This window comes from Salminus brasiliensis, chromosome 8, assembly GCF_030463535.1.
Source record: "Salminus brasiliensis chromosome 8, fSalBra1.hap2, whole genome shotgun sequence".
Lineage (NCBI taxonomy): Eukaryota > Metazoa > Chordata > Actinopteri > Characiformes > Bryconidae > Salminus > Salminus brasiliensis.
Window position 1 is genome coordinate 11029443 of NC_132885.1, and position 20180 is coordinate 11049622.

The following is a 20180-nucleotide window of genomic DNA, read 5'->3' on the forward strand; positions in this document are numbered from 1 at the left end:
AAAATCAATAATCAATCAATACTACAAGGTTCATCGTCAAATCTCTAGCAAACTGTGAAATAGAGAATAACAGTGCATTATTTGTTAGATTCTTCTTATTCCTCTGAGAAGAGTTTTCCAAACTTTTGAGCTGCAGTTTAGATCAATAGCACAGCACATAAACTAAAAACACACTGACCATTGAATCACTTGGTTGATAGCTTGAGCAGGTACGCCAGAGAGGGTTGCAGCCTGAATGGTCAAGGGGTTAGAGCAGATTTTCCCTGGGTTCTCTGCTCTCAAATCACTCAGGGTTTCATAATCTCCATTTCCACTGGGGTTGTCTCGGTCAAACCACTGAGTATAACATATTAAAGCTGAAACTGGGTGGAACATATTAAGAGCAAGAAGAAGCTGCATTAGAATAGGAACCACCATCTAGATTCCCTGACCCTAAATCACATCCTTAAAGGTGCCCTAGAATGGACAACTGTATTTATCTTGGCACAGCTGAATTATGAGCAGTAGGTCCATGGAAGGGACGAACCATCAACCTCAAACACAGTTGTCTGTTCACTGAAAAGAAGCATAGCCCAGCATAACCAAAAACAGCACTGGAAAACAGGCCAATACCAAAACTCCAAAACTGTTACATCACAGTCTTGTCATATTTATGCCCTCCAAATCTACCCACTAACGAAAGTCTTTTAAGTCCTAATGATGCAATATTGAAAACACATAGACGTTGGTGTAGTGCAGTTTGTGCAGTGAACACACACAACGCTAGCAAGCACAAACACATACAGTGACAGTAAGCACACATGTCCGGAGTGGTGGGTGCCGAAAGGGGTACAGACCTTGCTTTTGTGGGCCCATCAGTGGCAGCTAGGGCAGCTTGCCTAACCATAACCCTAACCCTGTCATCAATAGCCTGGTGCTCTAACTGCTGAGCATCCACTGCCCCAGTAAGAAGGCGAAAGCTGAGGAAGCAAGCAGGTATCCTAGCAAAACTAAAAGCTAACCCTAGGTGAGCAGTTTAACCATTTCTTCAACTAGCTAACCCAGCAAATTATCTGGTAATACTTTTGTAACAGTGCTAACAAACAAAGCTATGCCATGCTATACTTTGTGACTCCTGTCAGAGCAGGACTCACTAATTATTCACAAACCCACCATACAAGCAAAACCAGCGTGTTTTATATTGAGGCCAAATAACAGGGTTGTAAATGGCCATGTAAAACCATATCTGGGCATAAATCCTTTCTGTAGCGTCTTTGAGACAAGCTAATAGCATATGGACATTTAGCATGCCAGTCTACAACAAGCATTTTCTGTTATGTCTTTTCTCCCCTGATCATTTACTTTATACTATCCGACATGAGGCTTTTACTGAAAGGCATTAAATAGCTTAAATCTTACTCCTTTGTGCAGACACCAGATCTCCTGCAAAGCACAAAACACAACAAAGGGTTTGCAAGTCAGAACTGTTTCTTTAGGACTTCATTACAATCTTGAATATGCTAAACTTTACCATTCTTACCAACACTGATTCCAATCAAGACCAAGCACAAGATCTAAAATGAAATGAGAAAACGATTCATACAATAGAAAAGGTTCAGCACTTTCAGAACTAAATTAAACGTAAGAAGACAATTCAATCATTAGACTCACCTTCATACTGCAAGCAGGTTAAAGTTCACAACTGTCAGTCTAAGATGTAGATAAATAATCACATAAATAAATAAGTATATAAAAAGTGTGTTTGAATCCTTGTTTAAAATCCAAGCTTATCTGTGCTTACCAAAGCTCCCCCTCCAAGGAGATGGTTCCAGTCTCACTGTGCTGCAGTGCTGTCAGGCTTCTCTTATAAATAGGCGAAAGAACAAAGTGAACAAAAGGAGGCTTCCCAAAGGTTCCCAAACCTGCAGGTATTATTTAATGCATACCAAAACACCCAAGATCTTCATTATAGAAGCTCCTACAGATGTGTACAAACTGTGCTCCTCACACTACAGCCATAGAATGAAGTAAGGAAAAAGGAGGCTTAAAAGCCTTTTTTCTGTATAGTTATCTAATGTTGTGGAGAACAATTGGAAAGAAAGAAGATATGGGTGGGTCTGCTTGAGAACCTTGTTTTTTTTTTTTTAGAAATGTTTTCTGCAGTGTTATCAGGGAAGGTAACTGAATGGGAATTCAGGGCTTCAGTGTTTGACCTTTTGTCTCTGCATTGGCCTTAAAACATCCTCCTCAGACACCCATGAACAATATTCAGGACAGTTGTCTCTTTAGATGCATTCCTTTGTCACATCATAAAACAACCAACATTTTATTCCAAACCAAAAACAAAGGAAACAAATAATGTTGGTGAGATTACATTTACAGCATTTGGCTGATACACTGATCCAGAGCGATTAACATTTAGAATCATGTTACACACTAAACTCTTGAAAGTAAAAGGTGCTACAAAAGGTTCTTTGAGTGATGCCATGGAAGAACCATTTTTGTGAAAGAGATATACGTGTGAAGAACATTTTAAAGAAGTTTAAGTAAAGGTTTGTTAAAAAGAACAGCAACGATATCAAGAGTGCAGGCGAATGTAGTCTTAGAGATTTTGCCCAAGGTCCCTAATTTAACACACTTCCCCAGTCAGGGAATTGAATTCTAGCCTGCCACAACAAAAGCAGTGTGGTTACCCACTGCACTACACCAACCAACCAAGTCGCATCCTTCTCACTCTTAAGATGTTTATATACCTGTAGTTGGTTTGCTCTGGTCCGAATCAGTTAACGAATTTGTAAACTTGGTGAGTTTGTGCCTTTGCTTGGCTGGTTTTCACACAAGGAAAAATTAAATCGCACCAAAATGCATCACAACAAGCGAATGCATCACCACCCGGAGTTTGTTCGGGACCGGACCAAGATCACCACCTCCTTTTGGTCCACATCAGAGTTTGATTACTGCATTCACACCTGCCCAAACCAATCTCCCCAAGGGTGAAAATGAACTAGAGGGTGATTTAACCAGACTAAAAACTGCAGGGGTGGAAATGCCCTTAATTACACCACAATTAAGAGTACACGAATTTCACTTAGTTAGCCCCATGACACAGGCTGTTTTATTCTTGGTCACAGTTGTGAACTACACTGTTAAACTTCTTAAGGTGCTCTGAGGAACTTTTTTCTTTTAAAAACCTTTTCTTAAGGAACCTCCAAATGTTGCTCAGAAATGTACACTTTTAACAGTGTCCCGAGTCTGATACTGTATAAACAGTGAACCATGTCAAAGAACTGGTGAATTATAATGAAAATGCTGCAAATATATATATTATTTGCCTTATCAACAGTAAATGTGAGCCACTGCTATTCCACCAGTGGACACTCATGACCATTTTGTTTACATTCTCTGTGATCCTATTAATGTGGCAGCACGGACTTATAATGTGGTCGTACGTCCGATAATAGACTCATGTATAGCTGTAGTCTAATGTTTCATTTACTTCCTTTTTGTAGAGCTTTAGTGCAGAACCGGTCTTCCTCAGGGGCACACTTGAAGTGGCCATTTACTCACATAAAATGCTAAAATTACACCATTTAAACCAATCATTGAAATCATAGTTTTGTATTCAGTAGAAAACACATTAGCAGTTAGCTTTACAGATTCATCAGAAAATATCAGAGTTCAGTACAACTTGATTAGGGACCTGCATCTCAGAGCACATTATAGCCCAAGCCTGGACTAAACACACTTAAATAGGGGAAACACCCCGGACATTGGGTTTCATCAAGGAATCGTCTAGAAGTTCAGGTGATCATGTAAAATCTGCCTTCTGCTGCATTTTACAATTGCAGTAGTAATGGGCAGGCATTGTAACCATCAGACTAACATGTCACTTGTTGTGGCTAATCCATTGCTGTAGGCATGTTGAAATTTCCTGTCCTCCTAAACAATGGGGCACAAAGAGGAGGGTTCTCTACAGAGCGTCTCCAACAGTGGACTCTGTTGTTGCCTGCTGCAGGCATGAAGGAGGTCAGACAGAGACACGTTTGGTGTGAAGCTCCAGCAGTAGCTGACCATCTCAGTTCTCAACAATGGCTCTCCAGTGATCCTAGAGCTTTCTGAGACCAGACGTCCACCAGTGAGCAGTTAACCGAGATAGTCAACACTCTACAAATCTAACTGCCATCATTCTTGAAGGTCCACTTGATTTTAATATGTTCAAAATGTGCTTTGCAGAAGGTTTACAAGCTTGCGATTATTTTAAGGACTGATTTCAAGCTGTCTTTAAATAACTAGTGAATCATGTTGGGCAGGAGTATTTACCAGAAGCACTGGGTGCACCGCAGCTCTACTGCGTTCCGGTCCACCCCACATCTACCAGCATGCGGAAGCTTAGCCACAGACCAAAACTCTTTCTCCTCATGAAAGACTCATTCAGATTCTCTGCTGCATTCATCCAAAGGACATGGATCTTTCTCAATGACCCAGTGGTTATGTGGTAAAACTTTTCTGCACTTGAGGTCATAAATCATAGTTCCCTGAAGCAGCCATGCAGTTTCTTTTTCTTTCCTACAGTGGATTTTATTTTAGCTGACTTTTCTTCCTACCGCGGTACAGCCAACCTTCTTCTACAGCAGACTGAAAGCCTTCCGAAAGCAGGAAAGGCAGATTGAAGGTATAATCTACGTAGAAACGTAGACGCTTCCTGTCTCTTGTCTTTTATGGGCAACCAGCGAGATTGCATGACTGCAATCTGTGCTTAGGTCACAAAGGAGAATTGGTAGGAACAGGATGTAACGTTTGCGTTTTTTGAATGTTCAGTTCTTATCCTTGTATCAGTAGTTGTGCTCCAAGGTCTGCCCAGACATGTGTCGGTTGTACCACAAGGCCTTGTTTTCCACTTAAGTGGCACATGATCTGACATGCTCCTTTTGCCATCCAAACTCTCGTTCGGTTGCATCCTAACATCATATCACTTTTAAAACACCACATCATGACAAACCCTGACAAAGAATAGTGAAACTGAAAATGAACTTTTGTCCTCAATAACTGGACAATTTAATTGTAGCTAGACTACACAACAATAACATCAGTTATATGGAGTTGTGACACTCCATGCTAACCCGTTTCCCCACCCTTGGCACTATGTAAATGTGGCAAGCCACCACAGGTTAACAAAGTTCACAGTGTTCATCATGTCCTACAGGGGGTGGTGAGGGGGGGTGATAAGATGCAATGTGAGAAATGAGTATCCACAATTTGAGCAAGCAAACAATGACCCCTTGTAGTTTCTAGTAACCGATATTATTTGTCATGACTCTACTCTGGGTTTTCCCTAGTCCCACCTTTTCATTATTCTGTACACCTGCATTTTATGTGCAACCTTGTACCCTCACAACCCCCTTCTTTTCATCATTACTTATATGTGTCCAGTTGCTTTTCTGTAATAATAGGCCTGTGGTCTTCTTGTGTTCCTTGCAAGGATTTGCGTGCCTATTGAGAAGTTTCTGAGCCGTGTATTTCCTAGTTCTTAGTTATTTGTACTTCACTTGTTCCTTGTTCTTGGTTCCTGGTTCTTGGTTGAGCGAAATATGGATCTGCCGGTTATTAGACCCTTAGCATGAATTGTGGATTACTATTGACATCTAAATTAACCCTAATAAAGTGACTCAGCAATTATATATCTTCCTCTGTTGCAGAGACTCCCTGTTGACATAATATAAGTACATATTTAACAATACACCCGAGGCCCATTAGAAAGTAGACTGCACCCAAATGCTGCACAATTCCGATAAGTGTGTTTATAATTGCTGCCAAAGCAAAAGCTCAAAGCTGCCCAGCCTAAACTGATCACTAACCTAAGAAAACAGACTTTCTTTTCAAATTTGACCTTTACTCACCAGGGAGTGAATACAAGTTTTAATTAGCCACCAAAAACACTATAAAGACCTATAGAATTCAAGCTAAACCTTTAGCCATGTGTCTTAGCAGAGCATTTATCACCAGGCCAAACCCTGAGCACAGTCAAACACAAAGGTCTCACAACGCAGTTGAACGCAACAGATTAAGGATTTAGTCTTCTCTTTTCCACACCATCAGCAACAATTACAAGGATTAAAAGTAGCACTGCCCACCCTTCTTAAACTGGCCGGTAGCCAGATGGCAGAACACAAGCTGCGTAATGGGTATTGCGGTCATCAACAAAAGCGAACAGGTAGATCTGTTGTAACACGATATCCTCACTGTTTGTCTCACAGGTTTGGGTGGAGTGGGAATAGTCTGCTGCCTAAACCTCATCCAACCTCTTCTAAACGGTGGTCTGGCAAGGTGCTCCAGCCTTCTGGGCAGTGGCGCTGAGTTGAGCATGAGCTCTATCTCACTTGGAACACTAAATCCTAGCTCCAGGCCGTGGGCTAAAAGAATTGGAGATGGAGAGGTGAAGCTAACGTGCACTGATGTGCTTCCTTGCATCCTAATTAGTGGTGAAAGATTGAGGGGAGGCTTCCAGCATTTGGTGATCAGCAGCCAAAGCAAACAGATTATCAGTTTCTTGAGACTTTGGAGACTGTGAGGCTAACTGGAACAGATTTAAGGCAAAAGCTGGGAACCAAGTCAATTAAATATTCAACATTTTGCCAAATAAGATTATGTAGTAAAAATATATCGGCTTAGTGTGCGAAAACCGAGACAACTACTTAGCTTACTTACTCTGTTTCTATGTTTTGCTGGCCTGTGAAATCCACAAGTATCTTTTGGCTTTGGATGCAGCTAAATAAACGGTCCCTCTGAATTCCTAATTGAGATCATTAGATGTGTAATTATCTTTGAGGTTAATGATTAGGTAAGACTTTACCATCTCTATGATTTGCGCTATGAGCCGAATGCAACTTCTTGGTGCATTAACGATGAACATTTCTGCATTCAGAGAGATTTTCAAAAGACAAATTATTCATTTTGACACCAGCTGTGCTGGCATTAAAGACCTCAATCATATGGGTAGTTTTTTTCTATTGCATTTTATCTTTATTGTTACAAAAAAAGAAAATTAGCCTCCGAGAAGAACGGCTACCAGAAGAGTCCATCTGCTGCTATCAGATGTTTGTCTGTGCGCTATATAATTTTATGATGAGTTTACTGGGCTGGCTTGAGAGAGGCTCTGTTTTGAGACAATGCATTGAAAACAAGGAGATCCAAAGAATGCAGTAAATTTTTTACAGGCACTGAACTTTACACTTTAGCATTTGACACTGACAACGGTTGTGTCCATTGCTGAGGACAATGTCAGGGCCGACGGGATGCTAAAGGTCATGCACAGAGACAGATGCCCAAGCTTTCGAGACCAGCCCACTGTTGGTCTACACTCTGGGAGACAGCTTGCTGAGATCTATATGTTTGAAGATGCACCTGCTCAATGAAAAATCTGTTTTTACTGAGATTACTGAGACTTTTGTTTTCAGAGTAGGCTACTGCAAATAACGTACAGAGTAGGCTATGTGACTATGACAACAATGCTGGAACTAGTTATATTTTTGAACAGCAAGCAACGTCCAGTGACAAAAAAAATAGTACCTGAACTTGATACGTCTTGCCTATGTCTTGGATTTGATAGGACTGTGATCAACATGCACTTACACATCTATATACACAGACATGGTAGGCTAAAGCCATTTTTTTAAGTGTAGGCTAAATATAGCAGTGCACTATTTGCATCATATCATATATCATAACTTTCAGTCATACATTTGTGTTTGTAAATAGAAAAGGAATTGAACTTAGGAAACCTTCCTATATTCAGGTATTCTATACAATATGCTTTTAAGTTAAAGCATTTTTGCATTTATAATTTTTTCCCCAAACAATTTTAGAAGACTGAGATAGTTGGACAGTTAGGTTCACTAAAACTGGATTTTAAATGGGACTTGGGCTTGGTTTTTATGTAGTCTTGGTCCCAGTTAGACTCTGTCTCAATATCAACTAGTGATCGCCTTGGACTTAGGCTACGTTTACATTACAATCAGCATTTTTAATCAATTCTGGTTTTGCTCAGACTGGATTTCACTGTCTTGACAGTTCACATTCATTAATGTAAGTGACCTGTATCTGCCTGCAATTTGAGCAAATCTATCCCTTGCATGAGCATATTGATAGGTTTCTGCACCACAGTTTTTTATGCTGAGCTGCCGGTGCTGGTTGATAATGGCAGCACTAAGCATATGTGTACTGGCAAAAAGACACATGACACCTGATCTGTCCGTTCACATTTATTTTGCATGCCTATAAATCTAATACGTAACCAATCTAGGACCACAGTTGAAAGTGACTCAAATCTGATTGGATTTGACACAGCCTTTGGTAGTCATAGTCTTAGTCTTACAAGTTATTTTAGTTGCATCAGCATTTGATGGATATATTGTAAATGCTAAAAATATGCCTGGGTATTTCATTGATTTCACACAAAACCTTGCCATGGAACCTGTAGCAAATGATCCAAACCATATGACCAGTCTAGTCTAGTAAAGGTATTTGAGGCCTTTTTCAAAATGCAAGTTGAAAGTGTGTGGAATCACATGGGCCTGGGAAGGATTAACTGGGTCACAAAGGACTTGAGGTCCAAGCTTAAAGTTGCCCTGGACTGTCATACTAGCATCTAGTATTCATTTTAAATGATCTAAATATTGTTTTTTTTGGATACATGTCCTGATACATATAACCCTAGAATTCTAAGAGGGTGTACATTGCTAATAATATACATGCAGTATTAATCTTCATATTGTAATAAACTGTGTTTCTTATTTATGATATATGATGTTCAGCCATGTCTTTGTGCCTTGCTTTGTACATTCCTTTCACTGGAACTAAGGAGCTGAAAAACAACCCCACACCATAATCCCCCCTCAACCAAACTTTACATTTACACTTACTCTAGAGTCCAGTGGTGGCGTGCTTTACACCACTACAAATCCAAAGCTTTGCATTGCACTTGGTGATGTAAGGCTTGGATGCAGCTACACAGCTGTGAAAACCCATTTCATGAATCTCTCTATGCTCTCTATTCTTGAGCTAATCTGAAGGCCACATGAAGTTTGGAGGGCTGTAGCGATTGACACAGAAAGTTGGCGACCTCTGTGTACAATGCGCCTCAGCATTTGCTGACCCCGCTCTGTCATTTTTATGTGGCCTGTTGTTCCCAATCGCTTACACTTTGTTATAATACCACTGACACTTGACTGTAGAATATTTAGTAATGAGAAAATTTCACGACTGGACTTCTGAGAGCAACCCACTCTTTCACAAATGTTTGTAGAAGCAATCTGCATACCTAGGTGTTTGGCTTTATACACGTGACCATGGAATTTATTGGATGGGTGAGTAAATACTCACCATTGATATGTATGACCAATGAGACTGAAAAACATACACAGCTTACATGTAATGGTTTGAAGGCGTGCCCAGTCAGGTGAGTTTACTGAACAATGAGGGGTATGCCATAAATCCGGTCATGTGCCACTCTACATTATGTAACTGACTGGTTAAGCACCATGTAGCACTCTGCTCCATGCCAAACATTATTGCGCAACAGTGAATTATACAGAAAAGTATACAGCCCAGAAGTCATAAATATTAAATATTATTGTTAAATACACTTTGTACACTCAGAAGCTTGAAATTGCAGTTTCAAAGTTTTAATAATAATCAATAAATTAATATATTTCCAATAAGATAAATCACAGTTGGTTGTGGAGCAGTACACACAGAGCTTAGTCTTATACAACAATAGTGGAAGCCTTTTTTGAGCCCTATAAAAACTTCTAGGCTTCTTTAAAGAATTGTGTAGCATATCAGATGTTTTCCTACACAAAGAACCAGACAATTAAATGTTCATGCTTTTAAATGTTTTTTTTTAAATTGTACTTTTTCTATAAAGAACCCTCGCCTTTGAAGATATTTAAGATTTCTTTTTCAGGGTGATAGATGATTCTGAACTGACGAAGAACAGTGATGAAGAACATCACGAATTTAGTCCTGAGTCCTTCAGAAGTGGTATTTACAGAATAATAAAAGGCAGCTGGCTTTATTGCATATGCTTTAAAATGTCATTTTCAGCAACAATATACTACATACTATGTATCTTATAGTATTTATGTCAAGATTTGATCAGAACCTTCTCTAAGCTCCTTAAAACACTTCTCATAAGCCCATGACTTTGCTGACCTTTTTGCTTAAACCAGGAGTCTGGAGACCCTTGACCAGCCCACAGAAATGCACACCCACCCTTTCGACGCATCTCGTACCAGATGGAAGTCATCAACTTTTCCACTCATACACAGACGCTTGTGTTATCTGCACCATTTCTGTTTTAATGTGTGCAGAAGACCTTTCCCATATGCGACTCACTGTCCTTCACATGCAGTCTCTTGTTTCAAAATGTCTTTGGAAAACAGTGTCTTCAGTCATTTTGGTTTGTGTGTTTTTTACCCTGGTCTACCCTGTCTCAGGTTGAGTTGACCTATAAACCACGGTGTAACCAGAGGCCTGTATGTGAGGCCCCTTACAAGCTATGCTGATAGACGCCTGAACCTGACATCATCTTGCAGGCATGAATAGGGTGGGTCTGTGGATGTGAAATGAGGTGCAGTGGTGAAATACACATTAGCATTTAAAGCTTCTGCCTATAGGGACTTGCACAGGGAGCAGGCACTGGGTAGCCATCATCCACTAAGAAATTCTAATGTGCAGAACACAGAAGAAGGAAGTTTTCTTTCTTCATTTTTTTTAGCATTATTGTTGGTAAACAGTGGAATAATGACTTAGTGAAGTGTTGTAGTGTGGTAGCCAATTAAAAGCCAAAGGAGCGTGTTTACACCAGACATTGATGTTTTTTTGGTGTTCGGATTTCACTTGTCCGCATGAAAAGCTAGGTGTAAACACCCCCAAGACGTATAGTGATCAGATTACGATCAGATCACTCAAACCACATTCAGAGGTGGTCAGAGACAGATCTAGTCTACATTTATCATGTGTGCAAACGGAATGCGTTTCTGTGATCAGATTCCATAAAGCAATCAGAAACGCATCAGAAAAAAAGTTCACATGAGTAAAAATGACTGTGGATCTTGGCTTCTCTATCCTTCTTACTCTCTCTATATTCCCTGCACTGTGTGTGTTTGTGCATGCACATTCATGCTTGTAGTTATTTACCAGTAGATTACAGAGTTACAGTATTACTCTATACTCAATAGCACTTCCTATAAACTGCTCACAGTCTCTCAAAGCAGGGCTATTTTGATTAGAAACTGTTGATTACAGGAAGTTAAATGCAGTATGTGATCTCATATGGTCATGGTTGGGATGCATTTTAATGATGTGTAAAAAGAATCCAGTCAAAGTAAATTCAAATACTATCCGAATACAAAACGCATGTTAATACCAGGTGTAAACAGGCCGTAAATGTCTTCAAAAATAACTGGGTTAAACTGCCCCACACATTCAGCAATACAGTCAGTAAACGTTGTTGCAAACGACCCAACTTCAGTTTAGTAAGGCCTCCAGGAGATTATATTACAAGGCGAGAAAAAATAATCACTATCATCTGAATGGCTGCCAGCTTACCAACGACCTGAATAAGCTCTACTGCAAGTTTGAAAATGCAAAGGACAACTGACCACCAACATGACTCTCTCTCTCACATATGCATCCTACTCATGTCACCATCAATGAAGACAAAAGATGAGACAATAGGTGAGAAACGTTCCAGGTCCTGGTTTTGTCTCACCATCCACTCTAAATTGCAGTGATCAGCCAGTACCAGTTTTCAATGACATTTTCAACTAATTGTTTAAAACTTTGTCCCAAGTCCCACCATCCCAGTCCCCAAAATAACAAACATTACAGGACTAAATATCTACATATTGGGAAAAACACTTCCTAAAAGCTATTAGAGACCCTCTGCAGGACCCCCTCAGTTTGCATACAGATCAAACAGATCAGTATATTGGCCTTGCACTTCATGTAACAGCACCTCAACAGTCCAGAGACCCATGCTAGAGTTCTGCCTGCAGCCTTCAGCTCAGCTTTTAGCACCTTAGTTGTTCCAGAGCCCATGCAGGTCAAACGGTCATCCAATTTGTGGGTGGATCATGGATGTCTTGACCAACAGGAGGTAGCAGGTGTGAAAAACGTGTCAGACACCCAGACCTCCAACAAGTTCAACAATGCTCTCTCTCCTGCTTGTCAGTCTTTACTCCAACAACTACGTCTTCAAGGACCCATCTGTGGAGATCCTAAAGTTTGCAGACGAGACCACCATGGTGGGCCTTATAACCAATAGTGACAGAGAGGAAGCTGAGCAGGTGGTGTCCCGGTGCAGCAGCAACCACCTGTTCCTGAATACACAACATACTGCAGAGATGATTGTGGACATCTACCTGCTGATGATCCGCTTCTACACAACAATGATCAAGCCCATCCTCACATCATCCATAACCATCTGGTTTGGTTGTGGTCCACCTCACATAAACCAGCCAGACTCCAGCGCATCTTTATGGCAGAGAGGATCATTAGGTGTACTCTGCCAACGCTTCGGGACATATAGAACAGCAGGTTCATGAAGCACACTCTGCTCACCCTGGATATCACCTTTTCCAACCACTTCCCTCTGGTAAAAGACTCAGGACTGTCAAAGCCAACACAGCTAGACATGCTAACAGCTTGTTCTGCAGAGCTGTGGCCATAATAAATTACAGGGGCCTTTGAAAAGATGACCATCCAACTAAATAAAACTTTCCCAGCATTTCTTTCTAAATTAAAGGTATTAATGAAGAGCTTGTTCCCATTTGCTGCAGTAACAGCATCTGATTATCTACTGAGGCTTTACACTAGGTGCTGGAACATTGCTGTGAGGATTCAATTGCATTTAAACACAAGAGCATTAGAGATGTCAGGTACTAGTGCTGGAAAATCTAAAATTACTGTATGGAACTTAATCACATCTGAGAATGCAGTTCCCCTGCTTCACAGCCTTTGTGTCTGAATGCAGTCAAATCCTTACAACAATGTTCCAACATCCAGAGAGAAAAACAAACTCTTTATTAATTGCCTTCAGAAAATAATTCTGAAAATTCTCAGCAGAAATAAAATATAAGAGAAAACAATCCTAAATAACTTACATTTGTACAGATTGCTGCTTGCTTCCGCCATGTTGTTTTTTTTTCTCAAAATGAGCCTGCACTAACCCAAAGGATCATGGTATATGTAAGGCAACATGGATAGATCTACACTACCTTCACAAGTCGACAAAATGAGGGGACCTTAGCAGGGAGCCTACGTTTCAGACACAGCCATAGTATGCTGTTGTTGCAGTAATTGGGAACAGGTGTGCTGGGAATTTGGGAGCGGGATGGAGCTGTGACAGATGCGGTTGGGTCTGGTGATACAGCAGGTGTGGTTGCAGTGGGTGTGACAGCATTCATTATTTATAGTCCTTTTAAATACATTCTGGCCTGTCAGACTCATTCCTTTGTATTGGTCTAGCCACAGCAAGATCAGTCATTTAAAGGAACATCCTATGCAGGTGCATCAACACTGATTAATTTGCCTTTTCGAGACCCAACATGCTAACATCATTTTATCTTATGTTTAAATGTCAGGTCAAAAAGCAGGGGGTGGGTCATAATAACAGTCCAGGGCAGTTTTATTGTAGTGAATCTTCACATGCTGCCAGTTCACTGGGCTAGTGGGCTAGTGACTGTTCTGTTTGAGTTGTCATGATTAGATTTATTTTATAAATATTGTATTAATTTTTTAAATATTGCTTTCAAATATTTGCATTAATTACTGTTTCTTTTAATGTTTTATAAATCAAAATAAGGGTGTTTTCAATTGTTCCTTGAATAATGCCATAGAAGAACCACTTTTGGTTCCATAAAGAATCATGTTTGTAATAGAGATGTAGGAGTCTGAAGAGTCTGAAAGAGTCTTTAACCATTTAATGGTTCTTCACATTCCTTCACACCTCTCTATTACGAACATGCTTATTTATGGAAGTGTTTCTTTTTTGAACATTATGCTAACATGTAAGAAAGAAAATAACTGTGTACTGGTACGTAAAAATGTGAATTTTCAGGGATGTCACAGGATTAAACACGTCAGAACCAATCAGAAGCCCTATTTTAGCTGGGGGCAGGACAACAAAGAGTCAAACCCAGAGACAGAACCAATCAGAAGCCCTATTTTAGCTGGGGGCAGGACAACAAAGAGTCACACTCAGAGGCAGAATCAATCAGAAGCCCTTTTTAACTGGGGGCGGGATAACAGAGAGTCAAACTCAGAGACAGAACCAATCAGAAGCCCTATTTTAGCTGGGGGCAGGACAACAGAGAGTCAAATCCAGAGACAGAATCAATCAGAAGCCCTATTTTAGCTGGGAGTGGGACAACAGAGAGCTAATCAATGCTAATAAGATTTCATTCTATTAGCAATTAAAGAATCTAGGCAGGTCAACATGTGATTAAGGGGTGTATGGTCTTATTTTCCATTTCAAGCTTTAAAGTTTATAGATAGTTGGTAGATTGTGTTAAAACATTTGTTTGTCTGGAGACGTACACTTGTGAAAAAGTTAGGAAACCCTATGTCTAAGTATATATATTTAAACATCTGGACATTTGCTTCTTCTTCTGAAACTTTGCTTTTAACATGGTGAGATCTTAAAGCTTTCTGAGGCCTTTTTTTAAAGAAGGCTGTAAATACAGATGAGTCTGAGAAAGGGTTTAAAACATCTCAGAACAATTATAAAGCTGCCGTTGCACTGTAAAATAATTTACAACTGCCAGCCTGGCCAGGTCACTTAACTAATGTTTTGAATGATATGGCCATTTTCAGGTATATTTGTGAAGAATTAAATCTACATAGGCTTCATTAGGCTCCTACAATCTTAAATATTAAGATAAATTAAATATTAATTCTTGAATCATTTTTAGCTTGCCTGTTTGGTACAAAAAACCCAGATATTTAAGTTGTATTGAAACATTGCATTATGTGGAAATGTTGCATTATGTAATTTTTGTGTGCAAGGAACTGCAAAATGTTGAGAAGGCTTCCTGTTGTTACACTGACTTCTGCAACTGCTAACAAAAGAGATGAATGAAAGTCACGACAATGAGTATAGATGACCACATCAGAGCCCAAAACTCACTCTTCAGTCATATTTCCTATTTTTACATTAAAATGAAAGCGGTAAATAAAGTAATCTAGTATTTTTACCATAATTGCATATAATCTAAGCTGAATTTTCCAAAAATCCTTTCATCACTGCTCTAGAAAATGCAGTGATGATTCAGCTGATTTGTTGTTTATTAAATATCTACCAATATTTCAGAATTTCTCCATAATTTTATGTGTAATATGTCAACAAAGTTATTCAGAGAAGACTGATGTGAAATGCCTCACTCTAGAGAAACGTACTTAGTCAGAATTGTTTAGGCCAACAAAACAGCTCATTTTAAGAGACCTATGAAGGTGCACTGTGGAATCTGGCACCAAGATGTTACAGCAGATCCATTCTCTCCTGTCACTTTAGCATTAAACATTAAACATTAAATAACCATATTGACCAATTGTGACGGACACAGATGGAATTTGGCTTCCACATTTATCCCATCTGTGCAGTGAACACACACATACACACCGGACAGTGAGCACACATGCCCGGAGTGGTGGGCAGCCATTGCTGCTGCACCCAGGGAGCAGAGAGGGTAAAGGGCCTTGCTCAAGGGCCCAAGAGTGGCAGCTTGCCAAGCCCGGGTATCGAACCCACAACCCTGTCATCAATAGCCCAGAGCTCTTGTGGATCTGATGTGGATTCAGCTCATCCCACAGGTTACTAGTGCACACATACCCGAGGTCGAATCCATAAGCTTGTGTGCCCACTCTAGGTACTTTGTACGGTGGACAGGGGTTAGAATGGGCACTCTGTCTGGTCTGTCTGTCTGGAATAGCCTTCGTTAACCTTACACATCGATGACCCTCGGGCACCTAACACCCTGTTGCTGTTTTTTTTAAATGTCCCTCTTTGTCGGTTTAAATGTCCACTGTCGGTAGTTACCCACCACAGCAACCAGACGCACCCCACAAGCCTTGCTGTTGTGGACATGCTCAGACCCAGTTGTCTGGCCATAAGAATCTGGCTCCAGTCAAGGTCGCACAGGTCTTCACGCCTGCATGTGGGGAATTTGCAAGGGTTAGCACAACCCAAGTAAAATCGTTGAGCCTTGCCCTGGGCAAACCACCTTTGTGATCATGTTATCACCCCTGCCAGGGAGGTATTGACCATTTCTCCTGTATCAGCGTGTCAACTAAGAGAACCTACAGTCCAGTTACTGTTTAATATGCATCCCAGACCTTGATATGTGCCATTATTATGGGGTAATCAATGCTATTAGCTTAATCTATGATTGGTTTAATGTTCTGACACATGGGCTTTGATACTATATTAATGTAATATGCTGTATGTCATGGATAAAATGGGAATTTTATACTATGGTATGCTGGTTAAAGTAAAAGAGGGGTTTCTCTCCTGCCAAATTCCTGACTCTGACGTGGGCTTGGTGCAAACAAACTAGGTGTGAAAACCGCCTTAAGAGAAACCTTGTTGCGCAACAGTGACTCAAGCTCGGGCAGCTACATGGTTCACTCCCATGAAAGCTCTGTAGTGATGTTTGGAGAACTGGATGTGCACAACTTTGTAGCACTGTGAGACAGAATCAAGACTGCTTTGGATTTTACTGAACCTACTCACTAAGGAAAGAGATGAATGTTTAAGTTAGATGTTTAAATAAGGTGTGCTGGTTAGGAATTGTTCCTTCTCTGCCATGCTAACCCAGCTATCCTTGAGTCGTTAGCGGAGAAGCATCTAGATAATCATCTTTGGGGAATTTCTGGTTAACCCAAGCCTTAAAGTGCCCTAGCTCCAACCATCTGCTCTACTGGTGGGGGTAGTCTGAGGGCAGATCGCTCTGTTTCCATGGCAACCCCCTGCCCCATTGCCTATATAGTCTGAGGGAGTCTATTGTGTCCTGTCCACTTTTCTGCTTGTAACTCAACCACATCTGGGGGACAGAGAGACCATAGGACAGCGAGGGCCTACGCCACGGAACAAGAGATTCACCAATGACCTTCTTGCTCTGTCTACCAGTGTAGAAACAACAGAGTAGAGGAACTGTGTAATTTGCCCCACCCCCACTGCCTTGTACCCCCTGCCCCCCAAACAGTCTCACACTGACGCTGGAAAAACAACCCATAGAGAATCGTACCCCTTGTCTGCTCAGCCTATTTGTCTGTTTTCCCGCTTTAAATGACCTCTGGAGCTTTGTGCCCTTTGTTAAAAAAAAGAACATGGTCAGAAAAGACTTAACTGAAAATAAATAGGCTTTCACTTCACCATGAGGTTATAGCAAACAATTAAAGGGTTTCTTTGTTATTAGTGATCCATTTGACACTTCCATTTAAGGTGACACTGTCAATATTAAAAGTGGAATTCATTTATATATATGATTATACTGTAAACTGGCGCTAGCTAAAACCTAACCATCTCCAAAATTGCAACTTTACAGAAGAAGGAAAACAACCTTCTTAACTTTTAATAGAAGTCAATGTAAAATATTTTATTACAGATCATTATGGAGCATTTCTATTGGTCCAGTCAGCATTAAATCCTTACACCATATAAAGAACAACGGCCACATTTAAATTAAGTAGAAAAGTGAAAACAAATGGAGATACAAGGTTTTTGTGCTACAGCTACAACATACAATACATGTTGTTTGTAGAAGGCAGCATGTATAGCAGCAATAGGGAAGCCCAAACTAGCATTACCAGCATTAAAACCAATTCCTGCAAATTCTTGTGGCAAGCTGTAACAGAAGTACAAAAAAAAAACCCTTTCCATAACAATAAAACTGCAATAAAAACAGTTTACAACACAGATGGTTAAAATTTGTGTCTGGCACCTGACTACACCTCCTTTTCGAACAGTGAATTTAACTGTAACAATGAGGTGAATGTTTATGACATTATTTAATCACTGTAGAGCGTAAACTGGCTCCCTGACTCATGTCTGCAGGTGGTTCTAGTACAAGTGCAATCAATAAAAAAAATTAAACATTACCGAGCCCTCAGAACAAAAATGACTTCAGAGGTTTGTTTCTGATGTAGGACGCATTTCAGGACATGATTTAGCAGATGTTTATGGCAGCAGTGAATATGGAAGTCTGTTTTCTTGTCAAAACCAGCATGGGGAGCCATAAAAATGCCACAAAACAGACCGCATTACTTAGGTGTAGTTATCCGGCCCACTGCCCCAGATATCTGATGGAAAAGTCTTGCACACAAAAACAATGTGTTAGCAAGAGACGGACATATCGTTCGGGAAGTCTTGGTGCTTCCATTAAATTACTGGAGGTATGCAGTAAATAGCCACTGAAACTCAGTAGTGCAGTATTAGCACAATGACTTATTACAGGGGTTGGCATGGAGATTCTCAAGTATGGAATGCTGTTCAGGAAAAATCCTCCTCCCCTGCTGCCTCAGCATGACATGCACTTTGTACAAGAGCTTCAGGTTCCTTCATGCGATGTTGACTGTGTTTTATAATACATAATAATAATAATCAACCACAGAAAACAGAGAATGCTGCTTGTTTTTTTTTTTTACGTTTGTTACGTAACTAAAGGCAGAGATTTCATCACCACAAGCCTCATCTGTTCACCCTTATGACAGGCTGACTAAGCTCAAAAAACAACTACGCCATGATGGCATCAGCACAGGAAGTGGATCACTCACACGCAGCCAGATTTTCAGCATGATCTTGCAGTCATTCTAAGCTGCCTCACTGAAAAGGTGCAGAAATAGAGATGGTGTAAACCTCCTTCCTCAGTCTTAAAGATAAAACCATTCCCTGATTCACTGCTTTTAAGAAGTTGCATTTGGAGTGCATGAAGTACTTGCTTGGTTGGTGTCCACAGATTAATGGTGTCTACACTTTTCCAAAAGTGCAACAGTCCAAATCTGTTCCACCAAGGCAATCTGATAACCATCCCCAAATGATCATTTTCTAAATGGGATGTGTGCGGTTTGATCGATTTGACAATTGTCTTCAGATGTGAGCTCAGGCAAGCTTTGAGAACATGTGGAACACATTTTAACATTCAGACATAGAAATGAAGGCGTCAAGTTCAATAAGTTCAAGATTTGTACTGTACTGACATTGAGAAAGTACAAGTACAAGCCATACACACGTCTGAATTTACACATCTGTTGCACTTTTTATATATATTTATTAATGTGTATATATTTATACAATATTTAGATGCTGGTTAGATGCTAAACCACATTTCATTGGCTTGAACTTGTACTTTCTCAAAGACAATATGGTGAATCTAATCTCATCTGAAATGGTCAAATTTGGTCTGTATGTTTGGATTTCTAAAGAATGTCCTTGGTTCCTACGAGGTTCTCTTTCTGCTTTACCTCCAGAAAAACTAGCAAAAAATCTCATTCTGAAGGTTGAAAGTCATATTTGTGCTGTGCAGTATTTGTTCTGCTGTCTAAAGTTGTGCAGCCCATGAATTTAAACATATTGTATTTAGTTATGGCTTAAAAAGGAAAGCGAGTATACTAATTATGCTATGCTATGCTATGCTAATTGTGTAGCTGCTAGCAGGCATACACCCTTTAAGTAGGAGGTTGTTCGAGGGTTCTTTAGTAGTCAATGGTTGTATTTGACACCATTACAACCCAAAGCACCACTTAACTACTTTTTGATGGTTCCTTTAGGGGGAAGGGGAAACCTCTTGTCAGTGGTTCTTTATAGAACATTTTAAATGGTTCTATATAGCACCAAATAAGGGCTATGAGTCAAGGAATCCTTTTCCTTTCCACACTACATGTCTAAATGTTTGTGGACACCCCTTCTAATAAATGCATTCAGCTATGTGAAGTTGCACCTATTGCTGGCACAGATGTGCAAATGCATACACACAGCTTGTCTAGCCCCTGTAGAGATGTGCTGCCAATAGAATAAGACCCTCTGGAACAGATAAACATGAACCTATTGGCACCATGCCTAACAGCAGTGCTTCAAAATCTAGTGCAAAGCCTGGTCTGGACAGTAGAGATTTCAACAAAAGCAGGATAATCTCTTTTTTAATTCC